Source organism: Heterodontus francisci, chromosome 19, assembly GCF_036365525.1.
Source record: "Heterodontus francisci isolate sHetFra1 chromosome 19, sHetFra1.hap1, whole genome shotgun sequence".
Classification (NCBI taxonomy): domain Eukaryota; kingdom Metazoa; phylum Chordata; class Chondrichthyes; order Heterodontiformes; family Heterodontidae; genus Heterodontus; species Heterodontus francisci.
In genome coordinates, this window is record NC_090389.1 from 68402937 (window position 1) to 68428836 (window position 25900).

The window sequence follows — 25900 nt, forward strand, 5'->3', positions numbered from 1 at the left end:
GTGTTTTGTGACAATCTCTTATGTATTAAATTTGGTAGGTGGGGGAATGTGTTTCATTGAAAATTCATTATAATTATCTAAAGTAATTGTAACTCTGTCGATCACATTGTAATAGGCTTTTTCAATGTTAACTGTCATAATTTTTTCTATTCATTCACATGATATGGATATCACTGGCAATGGCAGCAATTATTGTCTGTCCCCAATTGCCCTTGAGAAAGTGGTGGTGAGCCACCTTCTTGAACCACTGCAGTTTGTAGAGATTTTTGCAGTGGTTTGATACAACTGAGTAGCTTGCAAGGCCATTTCACAGTCAACCACCATTGCTGTGAGTCTGGAGTCACATATAGGCCAGACCAGGTAAGGACAGCAGATTTCCTTCCCAAAAGATATTAGTAATCTGGATGAGGTATCTGGTAGTTCATGGTCACCATTACTAATATTAGCTTTTCATTCCAGATTTATTTAATGAACTGAACTTCAATTCCCCAGCTGCTGTGGTGGGATTTAAACTCATGTCTCTGGTTTACTAGTCCAATAATATAACCATTCTGCTACTGTCCCTACTGTTATCTTACAGTGAGAGTATATTACCCTGTGATTGCATAATCTTGCTTTCAGATTCCCACAAAGCACTCAAATCCTTGCTAATGTTTCAATTGCCTTTTTTTTTCTCAGTAACAGAACTTCCTAACATTGAAAATAGGGTTTAAACAAAAAGATGTCAAACTTTTATATTTCACAACAATATGCTCAAGTTTATCAACTAAATTGTATTTTAAGTCTTCAGATCTTTCATTTAAAGTTTCTTCTTGAAGACCTCAGACACTCCCAAAAGCATAGGCTTAGACTTGATATAGTCTAGAGTTGTGACTCTGTGAACTGAATTTGGATTGTTCAGTTTGAACATGTGCAGTGTGCCAAATCTCCCAGGATGCATTAGTACTGTCTAGTCAGACATACTGATTGAATATTTTCTTTAATTCTTAGCACTTTCTGCTCAGTAGTTTTTCTTCAAATAATTCTGAAAAAGCAAGAGGACAAATTTCAAATGCTATAAGGTAAAGTTTATATTGCATGTCTTGTAAAAAAACAAAACTGCATTTGTGTCTTTGCATGAAAGAGAGGGCAGTGTTCTCAATACACACCTGGTATAGCTTTTATGTTCTGTGAACTGTGAAGGGGGCTAGAGAAGGAGGGTGAGGGTAATGATAGGAGAGAGAGAAAGAGAGGCAGAGACAAAGAGTGTCTTCATTTTAATGTTACTACAGTTGTCCAAAAAAATGCTGAAGTTTGAAGTCAGCTGTGCTTTGTTGTTAGTTCGGCAAGATAAATGCTACCATAGGGCTGATAACCCCATCAGAGCCCTGAGTCCAAAGCAGCACTGACAGAGTGCTGGTCAGGAAATTGCGTGCCCACAATACCTGATTTCTATCCATTTTAATTAATGAATGGAAAATCGGGTAATTTGGATTGTATATTCTTAACCAGAGTATCCTGCAAGACCCACCTCACATCAGGAATCAGTCCTGGAATCCCTCAACCGCCATCACTAAAATAGATTGTCCAGTCATTATCACATTGCCGTTTGTGGGAGCGTGCTGTGTGCAAATTGGCTGCCACGTTTCCTACATTTCAACAGTGACTACACTTCAAAAGTACACTTCTTTAGTTGTAAAGCTCTTTGGGACGTGCTGAGGTTGTGAAAAGCGCTATATAAATGCATTTGTTTTAACTTTACAAAAGACACCTATAAGGTTACACATTTCAATTCATGGACGTCTTGGTCTGCTTATGATCTACCTCTTAGACATGAATAGAAGATGTCTGAACTGTAGTATTATGCAAAACTATATTTCTACCAACCACAATTTAAAGTCAAGCACAAACAGTGATAAACAAATTCAGGATCTGTCACAGAAGCTAAACAGAAAGTACCCTGTTTATATTCTTCTTCGCTAAATTCAAGCCAAGAGATTAAGTGGAGATGATTGCAGACCAGTAGCCACCATTCTAAAAAACATTGAAAGAAAGCATAGCTAAAATCCACATAAACACAGTTTTACAACGGTATCTATTACAAGATAAAGAAGGAACTTGGATTTATTTGCATATTATGACATCTCTTAGTCTGCCCCCAAATGAATGCACAATGAATTACTTGGAAGTGCAGCTCCTGTTTCTATGCAGGCAAATGCAGCAGCCATTTTGGACACATCAGGGTCTCACAGATGAATGAGATGAATATCTATTTTGTGGAGATATTTGAGGGAAGAATGTAGTGCAGAAGAATGTTTCTGGGAGAACTCCCTGATCTTCATCAAGCGGTACTAGGGGGATCCTTGCAATCCACCTGAATGATCACAAAAGGCAGATGGAACCCCTGTTTAACATTTCATCAGAACAGTACTTTTGACAACACGGTTTTTCCTCAGTACTAAACTAAAGTACCAGCCTAGATTAGAGGGATCATTTTAAGCTAACTTGTCCATGGGAAATTGACAGGATCAGATTGGCCGGCTGTTTTACAGCTGGTCCAATTTTACTTCCATTGAAGTCATAGAGTTTTACAGCACAGAAACAGGCCCTTCGGCTCATCATGTCTGTGCCAGCCATCAAGCGCCTATCTATTCTAATCCCATTTTCCAGCACTTGGCCCGTAGCCTTGTATGCTATGGCATTTCACGTGCTCATCTAAATACTTCTTAAATGTTGTGAGGGTTCCTGCCTCAACCACCCCTTCAGGCAATGTGTTCCAGATTCCAACCACCCTCTGGGTGAAAATTTTTTTCCTCAAATCCCCTCTAAACCTCATGTCCCTTACCTTAAATCTATGCCCGCTGTTTATTGACATCTGCGCTAAGGGAAAAAGTTTCTTCCTATCTATCCTATCTATGCCCCTCATAATTTTGTACACCTCAATCAGGTCCCCCCCCTCAGCCTGGTGGAGTGTAAATTGTGCAGCTGATCTGATATTGTCAGGTTCCTGGCAGACAGGCTAGATTGAAGTTATAATGGTGCTGGTGCCACCCCAAAAGAATCAATGCAGTCAAGACTACCTCCAAGATATTAAGTCAAAATCAGAGATTAAATTAAAGCTTTTCATTTATGTTTTTTGATGTCATTTAAATGTTAGTTATGTTTCTTGACTCCTCCACTGTTGCTAAATTATCAGATTACCTATCCAACATCAGCACAAATTTCCTCCAATTAAATATTAGGAAGACTGAAGCCATTGTTTTTGGTCTTCACTCCAAACTCCCTTCCCTAGTTATTGACTCCATCCCTCTCCCAGGCAAAGTCTGAGATTAAACCAATCTGTTTGCAACCTTGGTATCATGTTTGATCCAAAGATGAGCTCCCACGACATAGCCAAGCCATCATTAAGACCGCCTATTTCCACCTCCATAACGTCGCCTGACTTCTCCCCTGTCTCAGTTCATCTGCTGCTGAAATCCTCATTCATGCCTTTGTTATCCTAGACTTGAATAACTTGCTCCCGGCTGGTCTCCCACATTCTACCCTCCGTAAACGTGAGATCATCCAAAACACTGCTGCCTGTGTCTTAACTCGCATCAAGTCCCGTTTACCTATCACCTAGTAAGTGCTTCCAAATAATAGTCTAGAAAGTAAAGGCATGCAAGGAACCTCAGCCCCATGGAATGCACATCCTGTGCCAGGTGGGAAATCCTGGTTGCTTCTTGAGGCCTGGATGACCACATGTGCAGGAAATGTTGCCAGCTAGAGCTAACTCGAGCTCTACATCTTGGAGCTTGAGCTGCAGCTGGAGTCACTAAGGGGCATCCACAAATCTGAGAGCTTCTCTCAACAGAGAGAAGACTCCGACCTCAAAACAAGTTGAAGCGTGCACTGGGCCCCAACGAATTGCAAGTCTGATTGGCAGCCAAAGACTTCACAGCAAACTCAAAGGACAGTAAAATAGAAACCCATCTATTGCCTCAAACTTTTCCCCTTTATTCTTTTCTACTTTTCTGTCACTATCTGCTTGTGTGTTTATCGTGTATGCAAGCTATGGTGGTTGTGTCGCATATTCGTAGTGGGTAACCGGATTAGAGTTTAAGATTAATAAGCTTCTACCTTTCTTGTTTAAAATCTAAGAAAACCTGTCTGAATTGATTTCTTTGCCTTACAATTGGAGCAGTGAACAAGGATTCACTGAGGGGGAAGCTAAAAAGACGGTGTTTTTTGAATTAAACCCTGTTACGGTTAAACCAGACAAAGGCTGAGAGGGAACCCCTAGACCTTCTCATCTGGTCGTAACAACTTCTCTTGTCCCTCGCAGTCTCCATCTTCAGATTGCCAGCTCCCACCTCAGCCGATGGGGCTGCCACTCACACACTCACAGAGTGCTGGAGGGCCTCCCCTTTGCCCTTCAGCGTCGGGAGCTTGCCTGCTGTCCCTGATTGAATGGCAAGTCCACTCCCTGGCTGTTAATTGGCTAAAGATTTGAAAATCCCTGTTGGGACCCGGAATCAACCCCCATTTCCAGTTCCCAACCTGGGATTGAAAATCCAGCCAATTGTAGAAAGATCATCTAATGAGGCCATATGGGTTGACGTGAAGAATAAAAAGGAGCAATCACATTACAGGGAGTGTACTATACACCCCCAAACAGTCAGAGGGAGATAGAAGAGCAAATATGTAGGGAAATCTCTGAGAAGTGCAAAAACAATAGGGCAATCATAGTGGGGCATTTCAACTACCCTTATATTAAACTGGGATAGAATTGGTGTGAAAGGCAAGGTAGCAAGGCCAACAAGAGAGGGGATGGTTCTGGACATATAGTTTTAGCGAATGAAGCTGGGCAGCTGGAAGGGGTATTAGTTTGGGAGCACTTTGATGGAAGTGATCATAATTCAGTTAGATTTAGGGTAGTTATGAAAAAGGACAAAGATAGACCAGGAATAAAAGTGTCCAAGTGAGGAAAAGCTAATTTTACTAAGCTGAGATGTGATTTAGCTCAAGTGGACAGGGAACAGTTACTTGAAACTAAATCAGTACCAGATCAGCTTTCAAGAAAGAGATAGCTAGGGTTAGAATCATAAAATCATAGAAAGTTTAAGGCACGGAAAGAGGCCACTTGGCCCATTGTGTCTGTGCTGGCCGAAAAACGATCCACCCATTCTAATCCCACCTTCCAGCATTTGGTCTGTAGCCCTGCAGATTGCAGCACTTGAGGTACATATCCAGACTCCTTTTGAATGAGTTGAGGGTTTCTGCCTCAACTACCCTTTCAGGCAGTGAGTTCCAGGGCATCACCACCCTCTGGGTGAAAAAGCTTTTCCTCATCTCCCCTCTAATCTTTCTACCTATCACTTTAAATCTATGCCCCCTACTCACTGACCCCTCTGCTAAGATGAATAGACCCTTCACCTCCACTCTGTCCAGGCCCCTCAAAATTTTGTACATTTCAATCAGATCTCCCCTCAAACTTCTCTATTTGAAGGAGAACAACCCCAACCTATCCAATCTTTCCTCACAGCTGCATTTTCCAGTCCCGGCAACATCCTCGTAATTCTCCTCTGTACCCTCTCCAGTGCAATTGCATCCTTTCTGTAATGAGGTGACCAGAACTGCACACAGTACTCAAGTTGTGCCCTAACCAATGATGTATATTGTTTCAGCATAGCCTCCCTGCACTTATATTCTATACCTTGGCTAATAAAGGAAAGGATTCCATATGCCTTTTTAACCACCTTATCGACCTGTCCTGCTACCTTGAGGGATCTGTGGACATTCACTCCAAGGTCCCTCATTTCCTCTAAACTTCTCAGTATTTTCCCATTAATCGTGTATTCCTTTGACTTGTTTGACCTCCCCAAATGTATCACCTCACACTTCTCCAAGTTGAATTCCATTTGGCCTGGTTCAGAGCAAGTATGTTCCCTTAAAGAAAAAGGGTGGGACTAACAAATCCAGAGCCCCCTGGATGTCAATGGGCTTAAAGGCGAGGATAAAGAAAAAAAGGGAAGCCTATGACAGATACTGAGGACTCAATATTGCAGAAAACCTAGAGGAGTATAAAAAGTGTAGAGGTGAAATTAAAAAGGAAATTAGGAAAGCAAAGAGAAGGCATGAAAAATATTAGCAAGTAGAACCAAGAAAAACGCAAAGATTTTTATAAATGCATTGTTACAATCAGGTGGGGAGGGGTCACAAGGCTCCCCTCTAGTCTGTCTCCTTCTTTCACCACAACAGGGTTTATTCCTTTTCAAACAGTGGATGTGCTTACCACTTCAGTGAGTGCTTTACCTTTCACTTTTGTGAAAAAAACTAAAATCAGACAGGTTTTCTTGAGTTTAAGCAAGAAAGAGGTGAGTTTATTGTACTTGTTAAGCCAATGTGTTTTTTTGAGTGATTTTCTTTGGTCCACTGACGGGAGACCAGAATTTATATTTTTTAAAGATATTTTAAAAAGACAAGCTGTCGGCAAAGTCATCCCTTCAGCTTAAGATGATCACCCAGTTTGCAGCACTGTATCTGATATTGCAAAGGACTGTGTTGCAGGAGACAACATTTCCCAACAAGAACCAAGACTCAGGAAGTTAGAAGCAACTGTTTGTTCTCTTTCTTTTAGCAAGAAGAAATACCACTAACTGCTATGTTTGAATCACTGAGTGACTGTCATGTGTCAAGCTCCTCCCCATCTGTGGTTTTAAACTGGTGTTTTCTCTGCAGCAGAGGAGAAGCAACTGGACTCTGACATGAGCAGACCCTAAGTGGGGGTCCCTCTCTCTCTCCCTCCATTCCAGCCTGAAAGCTTTCAAATCCGGCTTGTTGACTGAGCACCTTTGCACATTCTGTCTACAATTTGAAACCCCTTTGGAGGAAATCATCTGCATTACTATCTCCAAAAGACCCATCGAACCAGTCATCTATCTCTTCAAACTAAAAGCCTCAGGACCATGGAATTCAGCTAGAAGACAGCCAAATCACCAAACTCCACAGCCTGTATACCTTTTTATGAATTCTAACTCAACCAATCTACCTTTTCCCACTCTGTAATGTATTTGTGTGTGTGTAAACCTTTAGTGTGTGCCTGTGAGTGAAAGTTGGAGCATTATTATTTTATTAGTTCAGTTTAGATACAATAAAGTTAAACTCTTTCTCAACTCAAGAAAACGATTGGTTCTTGTTATGATCATAGCAACGAAGTAATTAAACATCTACAAAATTGGCCAGTACATCCACTTTAAGAAAGAATTAAACCTGTTGTGGTCTAACAAGGATGGGAAAAAGTGGGAAGGCTTCAACCCCTCCTCACTTGACCATACCATACTTAACCAAAAGCCCGATCTAAATAAAATAATAAACTACACGACACTTTCATTTTCTCTATCACTCTCTCACTCTCTCTCTCTCTCTCTCACACTCACTCACATAGATGTCAGAGTGATGAGGAATAGTCTGGGTTGGATTAAATATCAGAACAAATAAAAATAATATGCAGTGTCTGTAAATTCAGTTGTCTTCCGGATGAATCTGGAGTTCTGACACTCTTGGAGACAGTCGAGGGGGTGGTCTTCTTCCCAGGGGTCTTTGTCTTAGACCTTTTCCAGCCAACAGACAAGCTTCGAATGCCCCAAGGTCACCTGGAGAGAGTGGAAGAGGGAGAGAGAGAGAGAGATAGACACCCCCACCCCCCCACCCCCCCCCCCCACCATGGGTTCTGCTTCAAAGTCTCAGGAGCTTGTGTGTTTGTAGCAAAAAGCTGCTAGTTTTTCACAGATGAGGAGGCGGTCACATGATTGTCCAGTGTCCTCGTTTGCAATTTAATTAGATTCAAGTCTAGGAATTCTCAATCTCTCTTGGGCCTCATTGTTTCAATATTTACCCCCAAAGGTATATATCCATTCATGAATGCTTCAAGATGGTTTTGAATGTCCTGATAATGAGAGTGATACTGGATAATCTACTCAGTGATCCAAGCTATTGTCCTGGATGCAGTCTCGTTAGACATGCATTTCCAATTCGATGTCCTGTGAGGTATTTCAATTCTAATTGTTCTGACCATCTTGTCTGGCAGCTTTTTAAAAGTTAAATGTAGGATCCCGGCTTTCCTTTTTAAAAGTTTAATGTAGGTTTCCACCCGATGAATTAAAAATGCTCATTTGGTAGAGCATGTTTTCCTGACAACATAAAGAGTAAGAGGATAACCAAAGGCACAGTGGCGCAGTGGTTAGCACCACAGCTCCAGCGATCCGGGTTCGATTCTGCCTGTGTGGAGTTTGCAAGTTCTCCCTGTGTCTGCGTGGGTTTTCACCGGGTGCTCCGGTTTCCTCCCACAGCCAAAGACTTGCAGGTTGATAGATAAATTGGCCATTGTAAATTGCCCCTAGTGTAGGTAAATGGTAGGGAATATGGGATTATTGCAGGATTAGTATAAATGGGTGGTTGTTGGTCGGCACAGACTTGGTGGGCCGAAGGGCCTGTTTCAGTGCTGTATCTCTAAATAAATAAAAAAGTAGGGCCTATTCGGGACCATAAAGGGTAACGTGGAGGACATTGGTATGGTTCTTAATGAATACTTTGTATCTGTTTTCACAAAAGAGTGGGACGATATAGACATTGCAATCAGAGAGGAGGAGTTGGAAATATTAGAAGAAATTAACATAGTGAAAGAAAGTAATAAGGGGTTTGACATCTTTGAAAGTGGATAAATCCCCTTGCACAGATGAAATGTATCCTTGGCTGTTAAAAGAAGCAAGAGAAGAAATAACAGAGGCTCTGAACATCATTTTCTAATCCTCTCTGACTACAGGGAGAGACTGAGTAATCACAGGCCAGTCAGCCTAACCTTGGTGGTGGGAAAATTATTAGAAAAAATTCTGGGGGACAGGATGAATCTTCATTTAGAAAGACACGGATTAATCAAAGACAGTCAGCATGGATTTGTTAAGGGAAGGTCATGTCTGACTAACATGATTGAATTTTTTGAGGACGTAACAAGGAGGGTCGATGAGAGTAGTGCATTTGACATAGTTTATATGGATTTTAGCAAGCTTTTGTTATGTCCCACATGGCAGACTGATCACAAAAGTAAAAGCCCATGGGATCTAAGACAAAGTGGCAAATTGGATCCAAAATTGGCTCAGAGGCAGGAAGCAAAGTGTAATGGTTGATGGGTGTTTTTGTGACTGGAGGGCTGTTTCCAGTGAGGTTTTGCAGGGCTCAGTACTAGGCCCCTTGCTTTTTGTGATATATGTCAATGATTTGGACTTGAATGTAAGGGCTGTGATTAAGAGGTTTGCAGATGATACAAAAATTGGCCATGTGCTTGATAAGGAAGAAGAAAGCTGTAGACTGCCGGAAGATTTCAATGGGCTAATCAGATGGGCAGAACAATGACAGATGGAGTTCGGAATTTTACACCACCTCAGTGAGCTGGATGGTGGTGGGGGAGTGGCGTAAAATTGAGCAGGAGGTTCTGGGAGGCCTTCCCGGCCTGCTCCCATCTCCACCCCACTTTACATGGGCCGGGGTGGGGGGGAGGGTGGTGGCGAAAAACAGGCGGCCTACCCCAGGACAATCAAGTGGCCACTTAAGGGCCTTCGCGCACCTCCACGGGTATTTTACTCGTGGCAAGCGGGCGTCGGGGGAGGGGGGGTGGTGCTGCCCCTGACAATCGGGCACAGGGTCACACCTGCTTCCCCAACCACCCCCAGAACTCGAGATGCCCCGCTTTCCCCTCCAAACTACCACCCTCACCTCACCAGGCGCGGCCGATCTCCCTAGTGAGGCAACCCTTGCATACCTTCAGTTGTAGCGCCATGTCCTCGGCTAGGATGCAGTCCCAGCAGTGGCCAACACTTCTGGTGGCACTGCTGGGACTAAGGGCTGCCAGCCCGATGATTGGCCGGCAGCTCAATGAGGCAGGAATTCCTCCCTCAAGCAGGTGTAAGTCCCACCTCGGAACAATTAAAGCCCAGGGACCCATTAAATACGGGTCGGATCCCCGGGCTGGGCGGAAGTGGGTTCGCCACTGACTTTTACGTCGGTGGCCAGCTCCCGTCCGTCCGGAGAAAAATCCAGCCCAAGGTTTCAAGTCTGTGACAAGGCATACTGGATACTTGCCTTTATTAGCCCAGGCATAGAATAAATGAGCTAGGATATTATGTTGGAACTGTATAAAACACTATTTAGGCCACAGCTGGAGTATTGCATGCAGTTCTGGTCACTGCAATATAGGAAAGTTGTGATTGCACTAGAGAGGGTACAGAGGATATTTACAATGATGTTGATTTGATTTGATTTAGAGATACAGCACTGAAACAGGCCCTTCGGCCCACCGAGTCTGTGCCGACCATCAATCACCCATTTATACTAATCCTACACTAATCCCATATTCCTACCACATCCTCACCTGTCCCTATATTCCCCTACCACTTACTTATACTAGGGGCAATTTATAATGGCCAATTTACCTATCAACCTGCAAGTCTTTTGGCTGTGGGAGGAAACCAGAGCACCCGGAGGAAACCCAAGCAGACACAGGGAGAACTTGCAAACTCCACACAGGCAGTACCCAGAATTGAACCCGGGTCACTGGAGCTGTAAGGTTGCGGTGCTAACCACTGCGCCACTGTGCCGCCCATGTTGTATGGATTGGAGAATTTTAGTTATGAGGAAGGATTGGATAGGCTAGGGTTTTCTTTGGAACAGAGGAGGCTGAGGGGAGATCTAATGGAAGAGGCAGCACAGTGGCGCAGTGGTTAGCACCACAGCTCCAGGGACCCGGGTTCGATTCTGGGTACTGCCTGTGCGGAGTTTGCAAGTTCTCCCTGTGACCGCGTGGGTTTTCACTTGGTGCTCCAGTTTCCTCCCACAGCCAAAGACTTGCAGGTTGATAGGTAAATTGGCCATTGTAAATTGCCCCTAGTGTAGGTAGGTGGTAGGGAATATGGGATTACTGCAGGGTTAGTATAAATGGGTGGTTGTTGGTCGGCACAGACTCGGTGGGCCGAAGGGCCTGTTTCAGTGTTGTATCTCTAAATAAATAGAGTGGATAGGAAGGCCCTGTTCCTCTTGGTTGAGGGGTCCATAACCAGGAGCATAGATTTAGGGATTTGAGGGGATTTTTTTCACCCAGAGTGTGGTGGAAATTTGGAATTCACTGTCCCAAAGGGTGGTTGATGCAGAAATCCTCATAATATTTAAAATTACTTGGATAAGCACTTGAAGTGCTATAATCTACAAGGCTATGGACCAAGAGCTGGAAAGTGAGATCAGGCTAGATGGCTACTTGTCAGCCAGCACGGACACAATGGGTCAAATGGCCTCCTTCTATGCAGTAAATTTCTACAATACAGCCCTGTGCTCGTTGACCTATATTGGCTCCCAGTCAAGCAACACCTTGATTTTAAAATTCTCATCCTTGTTTTCAAATCCCTCGATGACCTCACCCCTCCCTATCTCTGTTATCTCCTCCAGCTTGAGGTCTCTATGCCCCTCCAATTCTGGCCTCTTGAGAATCCCTGATTTTAATTGCTCCACCATTGATGGCTGTGCCTTCAGTTGCATAGGCCCTAAGCTCTGGAATTCCCTCCCTACGCTTCTCCGCCTCTACACCTTGCTTTCCTCCTTTTAAGACACCCCTTGAAGCCTACCTCTTTGACCAAACTTTTGGTCATCTGACCCAATATCTCATTGTATGGCTTGGTGTCATATTTTGTTTTATAATGCTCCTGTGAAGTGCCTTGAGACATTTTATTACATTAAAGGCGCTATATACATATAAGTTGTTGTTTTGTTCTCACTGCTGAGTAAATGGCTGCTTCAGTATGTTTCCTTCATTCTTTAAAAAAATAATGTTGAAATACTTAGAACATCTCCCTCTACCAATAAGTGTCTTGCATCCTGTGTGCATCTTTTACATTTTAAGAGCCACACTTCAAAGAATCAAAAGTACAAATAAGTCATTTCATGCAGATCTCCTCTTATTAACTTAATCTCTTCAAATGCAGGAGCTGGAGATTTATAAGCAGCTGTCATTCGACCAAAACTTCCCTCAGAACTTAGGCTCTGGTTGACTTCAGATTTTGCCTATTTAGACTACTTTCCCACATGGAAGTATTTAAATGGAAGCCTTCATGAGATAGTCCTAGCTATTGCTAAACATCACAACCAAGCTTCTGACATCAACCTACTGATGAGCTGTTGATCAGCATGTATTTAAGGACCAATTGTAAAGATGGCTGTTAAGGTGGCTTCTATAAATGATTAATTGTCAAGGTTTTATAAATTAACAATCACTAAATATGACAGGCCGAGTACACCAGCCCCACCCAGTACTGCACAATATTAGACTCCACCACAGAGGGAAAAGGAAATTTAAAAATACAAAGTGTTTACTTTCTGGTTTGGGTACGGCATGATAATGAAAACATGTGACACTGGGTGGGTATACTTGGCAACAGCATCCATGCACTGTGGAGCCAGCAGCAACGCCACACTATTGTTACTTCATACATCCTCCCACATGTTTTCGAAAGCTCTTTACAAATAAACAAACCTATAAAGAACTGTGAATCACTATAGTGTGTAATATCAAAATGATCTTTCATAGGAAAAAAAATTCAACTTCTTACTATGAAATAACTTCAATGTTAATATGAGAATGCACAAGCTAACTTTGAAAACCATCTACAGCCAAACCAGGAAGCTGTTTTTTTTAAATCTTCAAGGCCAAATCCAAATAGAAATCACAAGTCATCCTTATTTATAGGTTTACAAGTACTGTCGCAGTTATAGCAATCATCACAGAAGTGAAATGGACACAATATTCTGAGGAGATATACATACAAGAATATTAGAGCTTCACTATGAAATACAAAATTTGAAGGGAATTGAAAAAAGGATTTCTCTCTATTAGGTAATAGCTGCATATACAAACATACAAACTGCTAACAGTAGTCATGGACAATCTGTTCATGCAGAGGGGTATTAAAATAAAGTGTACAATTCTAAAGGAAGTGCAGGAACAAACACACCTGGGGGTATACATGCACAAATTGTTGAAGGTGGCAGAGCAAGTTGAGAAAGTGGTTAAAAAGGGATATGGGACCCTGGGCTTTATAAATAGAGACCTAGAGTACAAAAGCAAGCAAGTTATGACGAACCTTTATAAAACACTGGTTTGGCCTCAATTGGAGTCCTGTGTCCAATTCTGGGCACTGCACTTGAGGAAGGCTTTAGAAAGACTGCAGAAAAGATTTACGAGAATGGTTCCAGGGGTGAGGGACTTCAATTATGTGGATAGATTGGTGAAGCTGTTTTCCTTAGAAAAAAGGTTGAGAGGAGATTTGATAGAGGTATTCCAAATCATGATGGGCCCAGACAGACTAAATAGGGAGAGCTGTGCAGAACGGTTGAGAATCAAAGGACACAGATTTAAGTTGATTGGCTAAAGAAACAAAGGCGACATGAGAAAAACCTTTCTCACGCAGCAAGTGGTTGGGATTTGGAATACACAGCCTGAGAGTGTGGTGAAGGCAGATTCAATCATGGCTTTCAAAATGGCATTGGATAAGCATCTGAAGAGAAAATGTTTGCAGGGCTTCAGGGAAAGGGTGGGGGAGTGGGACAAGCTGAGTTGCTCTTGCCGAGAGCTGGCATGGACACAACATACCGAATGACCTCCTTCTGTGCTGTAACCGTTCTATAATTCTATGATTCTATCCAGAGTTGCTGAGAATCACCAGTGGAGAAGTGAATGCTGGCTGCTTTGTTTGGAGGTGGGCCGCATTCAGGCTTCAGCGGCTTGCCTCATTAACCTTAAACATGGGAGGGTCCAACATGAGTCATGCCGACACAGACTGCTCAGGACTTTGTGGATGGGTGATCTGGTGTCTACAGGTTTTCAAAGCCTGCAATAAGGCATCCATGGGGGTGAGCTTTGTATCATCTGACTTGGAGTTTTGGACAAGGCCATTTTCTGGCTGTAAGTTTGAAAGGGGCAAAATGTTATCACATTGCTGGTCCCAATGCGAGCAGTAGATAATCTCTCCACTGAATCAACATACAGAAGAGTGTGAAGATAAAGCTCTACCTGCCACATAGGTGTCTACACAACATATTGTGAAAAACCCTGAGATTTTCCTCCAAGGTTAGCACAGAAGGAGCCATTCAGCCCATTGTGTAGTTCCGGCTCTTTTGCAACAGCAATCCAAAACTATATCCATTGCCCTGCTCTCGTCCAATATCCCATCTCATCATCGACTTCAAATGTTTATCTACTTTTCCCTTAAAAGATACAATGGCTCTGCCTCAACTATTCCCTTTGGTTAAGTATTCCATGCTGTAACAAGTTCTTGAGGAAAGAAATTTCTCCTAACATCTATCATCGCTATTTTAGTCTCAATTTTCAATTGACCCATTATTGACTCCCCAACCAGAGGAAATATTCTTTCCCATTCACCTTATTAAAACCAATAAAATTAATGACTCAAAAGCCATGTTGTCACTTGACAACTGAGGTTTTCAAAGGATGAGTGTACTATACACTAAGGACTGGCATGCAGAAAGGTATGAAGCTCAAACATTGCCTGCCCAGTGTTTCCTCATTTCTTTGAACAAACTCAAGAGTGTAAAAATAGAGCAGTATTTGTGCATTTCAGCGTGGAGTAAATACCACAAATAAGTAATCGGTGTTAAAAAAAATGTAATTAAAATGTTTTCTTTTTTCACACATTCATTGATGGCCTCAGAGTTCTCTTCATCAGGTGATTAAGTGGTTTCTGAGTCATTGGCTTAATTAACTAATTATAACTGGAAAGGAATGTGTGGTGCAGACACTGGTAGTATAGGTAATAGTTCAAGAGGGTGCTGCTGCTTCTCTGCCAAAGCCACTCAAGAGCTGGCCACAAAAGTACTCATGGGTGGCTTTACCTTTGATTTCCCCATCCCTCCCCTGTAAGGAAGTTGCCTATCCTTGGAAATGCCTGGCTTATGCAGCATGGCTGAGGTCTGAAGTCTTTTGTGTGGCAAACAATGCTGGTGAGTTCACTTCATGCCACCCCAATGCACAACCTGTTGGCACTCTGAAATGTCATGTTACTGCACCACCTTTCAAACCTTAGTTTTTTTCTTATTCAGTGGGTGCAAAATGGAGGCTATTTTTGGTTCAGACAAATTGGAATTATTGGATTATATATTGCCACCAGTAATATCCATAGTGACTGCCATGATTTTGACTGCCAACTTACAGTCATGAAACATTAACGTGTGCTTGTGACAGTTTGCGTGTCTCACTCAACTCACTGAATGACTTACTGGAAATCATAAAAACCTCTCTTCAGGTCAATTCCATAACTGGAAGAAAATTACTACTGTGTGAAAGAAGAGCACTTAAATTTTTAGGCCTTGTTCAACGAAATGCACAGTGAATGAAATAATACTGACCTGGCAGTGGTCCAGCTGTCACTGTGCATCAGATGTTCAATCAGCAAGGCTTTTGATGACACTGGCTCAGTTATGAGGAAAATGAGTCACCCAAGCTTGCCTAAACGTGGGCTGGAGGTTGTTTACTGAGAAAATCCTGTTGCACTGAAACAGCACTTTGCTCCAAGATGTGATGATCGATTTCTTCTCATATTTTCCCACTTCCTATTCTCATTATCATCAAGTGGTGCCCATAGCAACCATGCTGTCGTCATCAGCTTGAAATTAATTCTGCTGAATAAGATTCAATGTGAAATGATTCGGTGGAAATGGACATTTTGACCTTGGTGTAGCCATTGTATTTATTTGTCCACCACTGTTAGTATATCTTAGTAAAGTCCAAATCCACAATTGTGAGGGGTTTATGTGCACAATCTTATTTATATAGCACTTCATAGGGTACTGGATATTTCACCCTGTAACTGTTCAGTACGTATAGCATTCATAAACATGTAGGAAATGGATTTTCATCTTCAAATTAGGCTGTAGTGGATATCCTCGTGTTTCACACACCTTCCCTTATTCATGTCCAATATGATATTTGACAGAAAATGCTGATTAAGAAAAAATGAATCTTGTTACAAGTGCTTCCTTTTTTTTGGTAAATTTTGATGATTTGAGGTTTAAAACCAAAAAGGATTCCATGGATTTTTTTTTTACAAGGCTCACTGAGAGGTCTGGACTGTAAACAGTTACTGGAAGACACCTGTCTTCAAATAATGATCCAGCAGGGGTTGAGTTTGACTTGGGGAAGATGTTTACAGAGAAGTGACAGGTCAAGATTTATAGGGGTCAGGAAGCTTGGCTCCTGACATTGTTTATGGTTTTGCTTTGAACAGTGAGTTGGGATATGGACAAAGGTTTGAAAAGACAGTTGGAGAAAACTTGCCAAGAGAGCAACACCCAGCTCAGTCCCTTCCAGCTCTTTGAAAAATCAATCGGAAAGGATGCTGGCAGAGGCCCTCAAGAGGGGCTGGGGGGGGCACATGGGTGTGATGAGCAGTGGTTGGCAGCAGCTGGTGGTCTATATGTGTACCTGGGAGCAGCTCTCTGCTCCCCTTGGCTTTACAATAAGTTTAGTACAAAACAGTTAACTTGCCTTTTCGGTGGCAGCCTACAGAGATCCATTTAAGGACCACTGGTTTGCTGATCGGCTGATGAAAGTGACTACAGCATGCACGGTGCAAGCTGAGATTATTTTCAAACTAATTTGCCAAATGTGACTGAAACAGGTGTTAGGCGCCCCATTTGCATATGCAATGGGCCAGACAGTTTCAGGCACATGGTCTGCAGGGCTAGTAAGCAGCTCTAACCAATATGGTGGGTGGTGTACAAAACAACAAAGAACAAAGAACAGTACAGCACAGGAACAGGCCATTCGGCCCTCCAAGCCTGCGCCGATCTTGATGCCTGCCTAAACTAAAATCTTCTGCACTTCCGGGGACCGTATCTCTCTATTCCCATCCTATTCATGTATTTGTCAAGATGCCTCTTAAACGTTGCTATCGTACCTGCTTCCACCATCTCCCCCGGCAGCAAGTTCCAGGCACTCACCACCCTCTATGTAAAAAACTTGCCTCGCACATCCCCTCTAAACTTTGCCCCTCGCACCTTAAACCTATGTCACCTAGTAAATGACTCTTCCACCCTTCTGGCTTCTGACTATCCACTCTGACCATGTCGCTCATAACTTTGTAAACCTCGATCATGTCGCCCCTCCACCTCCGTCGTTCCAGTGAAAACAATCCGAGTTTATCCAACCTCTCCTCATAGCTAATGCCCTCCAGACCAGGCAACATCCTAGTAAACCTCTTCTATACCCTCTCCAAAGCCTCCACGTCCTTCTGGTAGTGTGGCGACCAGAATTGCACGCAATATTCTAAGTGTGGCCTAACTAAAGTTCTGTACAGCTGCAGCATGACTTGCCAATTTTTATACTCTATGCCCCGACCGATGAAGGCAAGCATGCCGTATGCCTTCTTGACTACCTTATCCACCTGCGTTGCCACTTTCAGTGACCTGTGGACCTGTACACCCAGATCTCTCTGCCTGTCAATACTCCCAAGGGTTCTGCCATTTACTGTATACTTCCCACCTGCATTAGACCTTCCAAAATGCATTACCTCACATTTGTCCGGATTAAACTCCATCTGCCATTTCTCCGCCCAAGTCTCCAACCGATCTATATCCTGCTGTATCCTCTGACAATCCTCAACACTATTCGCAACTCCACCAACCTTTGTGTCATCCGCAAACTTACTAATCAGACCAGCTACATTTTCCTCCAAATCATCTATATATACTACAAACAGCAAAGGTCCCAGCACTGATCCCTGTGGAACACCACTAGTCACATCCCTCCATTCAGAAAAGCACCCTTCCACTGCTACCCTCTGTCTTCTATGACCGAGCCAGTTCTGTATCCTTCTTGCCAGCTCACCTCTGATCCCGTGTGCCATCACCTTTTGTACCAGTCTGCCATGAGGGACCTTGTCAAAGGCTTTACTGAAGTCCATATAGATAACATCCACTGCCCTTCCTTCATCAATCACCTTTGTCACTTCCTCAAAAAACTCAATCAAATTAGTGAGACATGACCTCCCCTTCACAAAACCATGCTGCCTCTCACTAATAAGTTTGTTTGTTTCCAAATGGGAGTAAATCCTGTCCCGAAGAATCCTCTCCAATAATTTCCCTACCACTGACGTAAGGCTCACCAGCCTATAATTTCCTGGATTATCCTTGCTACCCTTCTTAAACAAAGGAACAACATTGGCTATTCTCCAGTCCTCTGGGACCTCACCTGTAGCCAATGAGGATGCAAAGAGTTCTTCCAGCACAGAATGACCATGTGCATGCCACTCACCGTATCGGCACAAGCTTTATGCCAGTAAAACAGGCAAAGCTCAAGCCAGTTTCTTGTACAAAAGCAAAATACTGTGGATGCTGGAAATCTGAAATAAAAACAAAGTGCTGGAAATATTCAGGTCTGGCAGCATCTTTGGAGAGAGAACCAGAGTTAACGTTTCAGGTCAATGACCCTTCATCAGTACAAGTGAAGGGTCATCAACTTGAAACATTGGGCTGGGTTTTACCAGCCCCCCCGACATCAGGGATTGTGGCGGGGGTGCCCTAGAAAATGCCTCCAGGAGAGGCTCGCCACGGGCCTGCCCAATATTACCAGAGGCAGCGGCGAGGCCTCGTGGCAGTCCCCCCATCGCTTGGTGATGGAACCATCTCTATAATATGTTAATTTATTAAAATCAAGGAATAGTTACCTACCTCGTCACGCTGGCCGTTCCACTTCCGTATTATCGACAGTGGCCAGCACGCCCACGCTGTCCGATCTCCGAATGGAGATCCGATGTGGGACACTGGTGGGGAGGGGGGAGGAGTTAAGTAATTCAGTGTGGGGGGTGGGGGGAGAGGGAAAATCTTACCTGATTGGTCGAGAGGGTGATGGAAAGGAATAAAGGTAAAAGTTTCTGAACTTCGTCATGGTGGGAGGGGTGCCGTGCTGCGGTGGAAGATCAAATACTCAATGTAGGTATTTTGCTGGGGGGTGGGGGGGAAGAGGGCAGGAATGATCTGTTAGGCTATCGGTGGGGTAGGGAGTGGGAGAGGGGCTGGAAAGATTTCTGCGATTATTTTTATTATTTTGTCAGCGGCGCACAGGCCGTGCCTGTGCCGTGCCTTTTTTGAAGGCGTGATTGGCGGCAAGCTTTTAAAATTCAGGCCACTAACTCTATTTCTCACTCCACAGATGCTGCCAGAGCTGCTGAGTATTTCTACTTTCTAGTATGTCAAAGGATAACGGCACCTTTATGAACACCAGAGACTTTAGAAAGTGGAAGAGATTATTAGCCCAACAAGTTCACCACTTTTTGGCTAATCTCAACCCCATCTTCTTGTCATAGGCCGGAGTTTTACGCCACCCCAGTGAGCCGGATGGTGGCAGGGTGGTGGCGTAAAATTGAGTGGGAAGCTCCGGGAGGCCTTTCCAACCAGCTCCTGCCTCCGCCCACTTTACGTGGGCCGGCATTGCGGGGTGGGTGGTGGCGAGAAACGGGCTGCCCACCCCAGGCCAATCAAGGCCCTTAAGTGGCCACAACGGCCACTTGAGGGCCTTCGGCCACCTCCACGGGGATTTTACCTATGGCAAACCGGCGTCCGGGAGACATGAAAGGCCGCCCAGTGAAAGCTGGCGGCCTTTCAGCGCCCCAGGGGTGGGCCCTGACAAACGGGCACAGGATGCCCGATTGAGGACCACCCCGCTTCCCCAACCACCCCCAGGACCCAAGATGCCCCCCCCTTCCCGCCACACAACCACCCTTGCCTCGCCAGGGCGTGACCGATTACCCCGGCGAGGCAACTCTAACTTGCCTGTTGTCCTGGCTCCATGTCCTCGGCTGGGCTGCAGTCCCAGCAGTGGCCACCACTCCCGGTGGCACTGCTGGGACAAAGAGCTGCCGGCTAATCAGGCAGGACTTCCTCCCTCAAGCAGGTGGAAGTCCTGCCTTGGAACAATTAAAGCCCGGGGACTCGTAAAATGTGGGACGGATCCCCGGGCCGGCGAAAGCGGGTTTGCCACCAACTTTTTTACATTGGTGGCCAGCTTCCATCTGCCTGACGTAAAATCCAGCCCATAATCTTTAATCCAATCTTTCTGCAGATTCATTTCTATTCTTTGCTGAACCCATTTTTACTATTTGCTTGAATAGCCTTTGCTCATTTCTCCTTCCATAGATTTGTTGCCCTTAGTGAGAAATAATTCTTCCAAATTCCCCTTTTACTCTTAATTTCACCGTTCGTCAGTGTGATCGATTTATCTGGATCAGTTTTCTCCATCTCCTTCTTAATATCGAATGATTCTATTTGTTCTCCTCAAAGTTCCGTCTTCCCCACTGGGAACAAATGCAACTTTCTTAGTTTACCAGTTGTACGGGTTGATAACTCCTAGTGACATGGCTTGAGCTGAAATAAGCTGTTCTTATGCCGCTGTGGGAGGTGAGGGTGGTGGTGCAGGGGTGGTTAGGGCGTTGATCCTGTAGCCTAGCACAGAATAGATCTACTGTGCTGGCAAGCTGAGTGATATTAATACACTAAATGAAACCTTGTTGATTGATTTTCCTTCAGGGTGGATTTCCTCATTAGAAGCAGCAATTGTTCCCAGTACAGTTCCACATTTTTCCTAAAGGGACACGTTGACAGAATAAGGATTGGATTGTTTTCATTTTCGTTGTTACAAAGAAGATCAAATAGCAAAAGTAAAGATACTGTAGATTTGCTGATGTCTTTGAAGATGAGTTTAGCTCAGAATCACAATCATACAAAGAAGGTTTGGGTAACACAGTCAGCGACTCCCATTCCATCAAGTTTTCTTTGGGCATGCTGGCTTGCACAAGGCTCCGTTTTTACGCTCTTTTTCATTGAATTGATAAACGGAATCCATGTGCTTTTAATGAAATATAAAGCTGCTCGAGAGGGCAGAGGCCTGTGATAGCCTTGATAGTCAGGGTATGTTCACTCTACTCTCAGGCTGAGTTTTTCTACAGAATTTTAATAGTGCAGACAGGAAAACAAAACAACAGACGCACTCTGCTTTAAGAAGATGTGTTTCCCATTGGCCTGGAAACTGGTAGGCACCAGGCAGTAGGAGGCCCTTCCCGTTGTTCATCAGGAAATCCTGTGAAAGTCCTTGCCACGGTTTCTAAATGTGTTGAACATATGAAGAACAAGTTCTTTTTATTTAGCATAACAAGGATCAAAATAATGAGGTTTCACCATAGAGATAATTTAAAGTTAAAAGCGAAGGATCCATGAATATTTTCCATCTCATTAAGTGGCCGCTAAGCTCATTTGCCAGAGGCCGTCCACTTATACACTTTAGAAAAGCTTTTATTAGAATAACTGGAATTAGGGTAACCTCAAGGAAGTGAGGGTACTTTACTGCAGATTAAAGGGTAGGAGATCTTCCATTATATCATTAGTGGTTACAAGGGTTGTTCTATTTTAATCAGATTGGCACTCAGAACTACAGGTCATGCCAGACAGTAACATGGCCTTAAAGTTCAGCCTCACCATTCTGACATTACTGGTTCACAGGAATGCAGCAACCCATCATTACTCAACTAGTTGTTCCTGCACTTCTGCCCTCTGTTAAATCGCTGTTTTTGTACCTAATCTTTAGAAAGGATGTCCAGTACTTAGTGTTTTATTTTGTACTAGGCCAACAAACTGGTGGGTACAACCCCCAGCTAATTACAGAGGCAGAACATTCATAACCACCAGTGACTCTGAAGATTTCTCCTCTTTAACCCTTTGCTTGTAATTATGCTGAGATTCTGAGTACAGCTCATAGAATCATAGGTCTCGATATTAAACCTGTCATGATGGGCAGGAGAGGGTCAAGGGGAGACTTCAAATTTTTAATGGGGAACACGTCCCAAACACGCCATACAAGCACTTGCCACCATTTTCACAGTGTTGGGTTTCGTGGCATCTGAGTGGGCTGCTGTGGAGAAGCAGGCCTCTTCCCATAACATATTAAAATCAGGTTTTCACTGTGAAATTGGCAGGATGATGTAGCAGCTCTTAAAGGGCAACTGCTCACCATTAAAGTGGAATGGACTGTTTTGCAAAGAAACTATTGAACCTGGCAGCAGATGTGGAAGGCGTTCAGCAGCATTAAGAGAAGTGCCAAGTTAGGTGTACCATCCTTTATATACATGCTTAATATTTGGCCATGGCAGACAGCGAAAACATTTAAACATTAAGCTGCTGTGCCCTCAGATTTTAAAGATGAAGCACTGTATCGATGGTGAAAATCCTTGGGTTTAATCTAGGCTCGTAGACCTCCAGCAACCACAGCCATTTTAGGTTGTGCTCGGCAGGACTCCAACCAGTGGGGAGTTTTCCCCCTGATTCCCGTTGACATCAATTTTGATAGGGTTCCTTGATGCCACACTTGGTCAAATGCTGTCTTGATGTCAAGGGCAGTCACTCTCCCCGCCCAATTCCAAAGGGAACTGCATTGAGACAATTGGTCTTCATTGTTTTCCTAAATGATTTGGATGAGAACATTAATGGAACAATTCATAAACTCACAGATGATCCAAAAGTGCAGACAAAGTTTAGCAATTCAGACCACATCATTAAGTTGCATGGTAATGTGGTTAAATTATTTTAATATTTCCATGTAAATGTTCTTCAATGTGGACAAATGCAGTATAATACAAGTATGTTTATATCATGCAGCGATAGCCTGTGAAGGTTAAAGGTGATATAGGTTAAGATAGAGACCTGGGGATAATTGTTCTGAATTCATGAAAAGTGCACAAGCAATGAGGTAGATCTAGAGAAAGCATATAGGCTTTTAGGCTAATTTGCAGGATGACAAACTGAGTTTTGACTGTATAGCTGAAGTCATCGACTATTCAACAAAAAGGACTATCCTTGGGTTACATAATGTTTTGGTACGTCATCACTTGGAGTACTGTGTATCATTTTGGGCCACACTCATGGTGAAGGGTTTTGAGACTCTGAAGGAGAAGGTGAGGAGGACAATCAGAATGACATCTAACTTGAGGGATAAAAACAAGAAATGCTGGAGATGCTCAGCAGGTCTGGCAGCATCTGTGGAGAGAAAAGCAGAGTTAACGTGACCCTTCATCAGAACTGGCAAATGTTAGAAATGTAATAGGTTTTAAGCAAATAAAGCGGGAGTGGGGCAAAAGATAACAAGAGATGCTGCCAGACCTGCTGAGTATTTCCAGCGTTTCTTGTTTTTATTTCAGATTTCCAGCATCTGCAATATTTTGCTTTTATTCTAACTTTAGGGATCTTAGTTATCAGGACAGGCCTAAAGAGTTAAGGCTATTTACTTTGAAAAAATGGTTTCTTAGAGGGGATATGATTAAGCTTTTTATGGATTCGCTATAGTCATTTAAAAGGGAACTTGAGGGAAGAGACATTTCCACTTATAAAGGGTAATTTGCTAGTTAGCTGGGATTTTTAGGAGTTGTGGTTTACAGTGGTGTCCTGCAGCCTTCATTGACTTCTTTATTATTTGTTCTTGGGATGTTGTTGTTGCGGGCAAGGCCGCATTTATCACCCATCCCTAATTGACCAGAGAAGGTAGTGGTTGGCCTTTAGGGAATTAGAGAAGAATTTCCTAAACTGGCTGCAGGCTTTTTTCCCCTCCTCTGGGCTTTTGCCTCTCCCAGGCGATTGCATGCTTAGGGGATGATCCAATGATGTATGTGGTCGGTCTGATGATCTTTTCCTGTCATCCTGTTCATGTTTATATAAATGCAAGTAACTGTTGGAGGAAAAATTGGGGTTTGAGACCATACATTTAAGTTGACTCCTGCTGTGAGTGAAAGGTACCTATTTCCTGGGCTCTTAAAGTGCATGCAAGACTGTGTTATAAATAATAAACATGTGTGATTTCACTGGACCTCTTATTGATGGTGTGACCCTAACACAAATATTCCTATTTATTCTGTCTGTGAATGAATGCAGGAAAAAATGTACATGTTTACACCAGCTTGCTTCTATAAGAACAGATACAACGGCTGATGTTCCACGAGTGGAACTGTGGAAGGTATTTTCATGGATTATTTCCCACATCAGTGGTTCGAGTTTAGAACATTGTCTGACTAGTGTGTAATGTGAAAACTATTTCCTTGATTAGCATGAGCTGATAACTCATAAGAGTGATTTACAGACAGCATCTCTGTATGCCACTTTACTTTCATGACAGCTTCACTGAGCAATTGGGTGCAGGTTTGCTGAGAAACTTTACATGATGAGAAATTTGGTTTTGTTTTACCCTGGATCGTGGATGCATGGAGCAGCTCCCAACAAAAGCAATTGGTGCTGGATTGATTAACTCATTCATAAAGAGCCAAATAATTGTCTGGTTGGGAATTATCAGGATAAACACAGATAGAGATGATCAAATACTCCACAAGATACAATGCTTTCTGTATTGCTAGGGCAGAGCCTTGGGAGAAGAGAACTTGTCAGATGACAGCCAGCAATATTTGGTTAGCGGAGACATAGAGATGAATAAAAATTCTGGTATTTCATTTGAGTACCTACTGAGATCAAGGCATATTTATGGTTTCCTGTTGAGAGTCAGTGATTGGGGTATATTTTACGTGGTATATGGAAAGAATGGGTCTAGTAGGTAAGTGCATCCAGAATTGCTGGAGGTTCTTCTAATCTCCTGCCATAACTGGAATAACTGCCATAATTGATGGAAGCCCTGGTTACACTACATAAGCTCACTATTTTCATTTTCATAGTAACAAATGTAATATTTGAGTATCCAGCCTTCTTTGCATTATTAATTTACTGACCAGCCAGACTGTAGAAGACCACTGCATTACAAATATAAACACCCAGATAAAATATCAAAACAATCAACTCTAACTTGTACTGGATATAAATAGCTGTTGGACGATCAGTCCTGTTCGCGAAAGAATTAGTAGAAAGTATATTTTAAAATGGTGTGAATCTCTATTCTTTCAATCCATTTCTCTCTATTACTGATTACTATTGAGTTCCAAATGGGTGCCTTTTCTATTTGTGATAACCATCCACAAATAATCCATTGCCAGTACAGACATGCCACTTGCAGATTTCAACACTCCAAGATGCCAATGTAGTTACTATTAATGGCACAAGCCTGGATCTTCCTCTGCTGGCAGTATCTCTACCTCCTGAATACTTGTTCCATTTTCCACTGGCTTAAACATTCAAATGACAGCCTGGCAGTTTCTACCTGTGATTAGGCCAGAAAACCACAACCGTCCATGGTAAGAAGAAAGTGGTAAGTTTTCTCAAGAGCTTAATAGGGATCGGTTACAAACACAGTAATTACTTTGTTCTATCTTCCCTCAAATAGAACATGGCTGAATCTTCACTAAAGTCAGGGGCCTTGAGAGTCTGCTAGCACAATTTGCCTGAAATCGATCAAATAATTGAGGGATTTTCAAGTGCAAGCATAATTTGGGTTTCTGTAAACTTTAACGCTGTCTTTAAAAACATTGGACCAGAAGCTGGCCCTACCCACAAAACTGATCCCGTCCTCAGATCAAAATAATGAGTGTGGTGAGTTTCCACCAACTGCGACTGTTTGAGAAGGCTCTTCAAGTTAAACTTGTTTCTTTAGGGAATAGGCACTAGTACGCACCTTTTAAAATATTTTAAATATTAGGAAATATTCAATTTACTAAAAAAACTGTCTAGTGTACACCAATGAAACTAGTCAATGGTTCAGTATAGTGTTTTTGCAGTCATTTGCAGTGTATTAAAATCACGTTACTCACAGGTAACTCACTGGGGCGGCACAGTGGTTAGCACTGTAGCCTCACAGCTCCAGTGTCCCGGGTTCAGTTCTGTGCGGTACTGCCTGTGCGGAGTTTGCAAGTTC

The 25900-nt window shown here is 43.1% G+C and overlaps 1 long non-coding RNA gene across 2 annotated transcripts in view; it reads right to left on the reverse strand.

The window, feature by feature from the left end:
- LOC137380149 (uncharacterized) overlaps positions 1-25900 on the reverse strand; it is a 90699-nt gene that overhangs the window by 47643 nt on the left and 17156 nt on the right. The window contains exon 4 of one of the 2 annotated variants that reach the window (XR_010976985.1): positions 20520-21169. The exons of the other annotated variant lie outside the window; for it this stretch is intronic. This is a non-coding gene — a long non-coding RNA (uncharacterized lncRNA). Of the gene's footprint in view, positions 1-20519; positions 21170-25900 lie in introns of those variants that run through there. 2 annotated transcript variants of the gene reach the window in all.